Source organism: Palaemon carinicauda, chromosome 29 (genome assembly GCF_036898095.1).
Source record: "Palaemon carinicauda isolate YSFRI2023 chromosome 29, ASM3689809v2, whole genome shotgun sequence".
In the NCBI taxonomy this organism is placed as follows: Eukaryota; Metazoa; Arthropoda; class Malacostraca; order Decapoda; family Palaemonidae; genus Palaemon; species Palaemon carinicauda.
In genome coordinates, this window is record NC_090753.1 from 90,715,204 (window position 1) to 90,717,088 (window position 1,885).

The following is a 1,885-nucleotide window of genomic DNA, read 5'->3' on the forward strand; positions in this document are numbered from 1 at the left end:
TTTTACCTACTCACATAGGCCTACATTCAGGTTTTTAGTCCTATATAAATTAAATATCACTGAATACTTATTTTAATCTAAATTAATCATGATATTAGTCTCAAATAGACATGGAATGGGAAAGATCAAATACTCACCTGTCAAACCCCATTTGAAAAACTCACCTTGACACAAATGGAACTTCATCTTTAAATATCCTCTTCAGCTAAAGGAAGGAATATAGGACTACCTAAAAACCTCCTTGATCTAAGCCTTTGAACCATGGTTTATCTACTGGCCTGGGGGTAGTGTTCTCTTGCATGAGGGTACACCTGGGCACACTATTCTATCTTATTTCTCTTCCTCTTATTTTTTTTTGTAGTTTTTATAGTTTATATATGAAAGAATTATGTATATGTTCTTACTGTTCTTATGATATTTCATTTTAATTGTTCATTACTTCTCTTGTAGTTCATTTATTTCCTTACCTCTTATCCTCGCTGAGCTATTTTTCCCTGTTGGAGCCTTTGGGCTTATAGCATCCTGCTTTTCCTTCTTGGGTTGTAGCTTACCTAGCAATAATAATAATAATAATAATAATAATAATAATAATAATAATAATAATAATAATAATAATAATAATAATAATAATAATAATAATAATAATAATAATAATAATAATCAGAGCTGCCCCATTCAGTGATGACTATTGACTTGACCATCGCCTAACCCATTCCATGATAAGAATAAAACTTAGAGCAACAATAAGAACTATAAGAATATTAAAGAGAACTAAACTCAACACTGAAAGCCAGCAAAATGCCTCGCCAAGGCTTTCGCATGTACAGTATTGCGTAAACATGATCAATAATTTACATACTCTCCTCTGTCCTCATACACCTGACAACACTTAGATTTCCAAACATTTCTTTTTCACCCAAGAGGTTAACTATTGCACTGTAATAGTTCAGTGGCTACGTTCCTCTTGGTAAGGTTAGAAGAGACTCTTTTAGCTATGGTAAGCAGCTCTTCTGGGAGAAGGACACTCCAAAATCAAACCATAGTTTCTCTAGTGTTGGGTAGTGCCATAACCTCTGTACTATGGTCTTCAACTGTCTTGGGTTAAAGTTCTCTGGCTTGAGGGTACACTCGGGCACATTATTCTATCTTATTTCTCATTTACATACTCTCCTCTGTCCTCATACACCTGACAACACTTAGATTTCTAAACAATTCTTCTTCGCCCAAAAAGGTTAACTACTGCACTGTAGTTGTTCAGTGGCTACTTTCCTCTTGGTAAAAGGTAGAAGAGACTCTTTAGCTATGGTAAGCAGCTCTTCTAGGAGAAGGACACTCCAAAATCAAACCATTGTTCTCTAGTGTTGGGTAGTGCCTAACCTCTGTATCATGATCTTCCACTGTCTTAGGTTAGAGTTCTCTTTCTTGAGGGTACACTCGGGCACATTATTCGATCTTATTTCTCATTTACATACTCTCCTCTGTCCTATACACCTGACAACACTTAGATTTCCAAACAATTCTTCTTCACCCAAGGGATTAACTACTGCACTGTAGTTGTTCAGTGGCCCCTTTCCTCTTGATAAGGGTAGAAGAGACTCTTTAGCTATGGTAAGCAGCTCTTCTAGAAGGACACTCCAAAATTAAACCATTGTTCTCTAGTGTTGGGTAGTGCCACAACCTCTTCTTCTTCTTCGCCCAAAAAGGTTAACTACTGCACTGTAGTTGTTCAGTGGCCCCTTTCCTCTTGATAAGGGTAGAAGAGACTCTTTAGCTATGGTAAGCAGCTCTTCTAGGAGAAGGACACTCCAAAATTAAACCATTGTTTCTCTAGTGTTGGGTAGTGCCACAACCTCTTCTTCTTCTTCGTCCAATGGGTTAACTACTG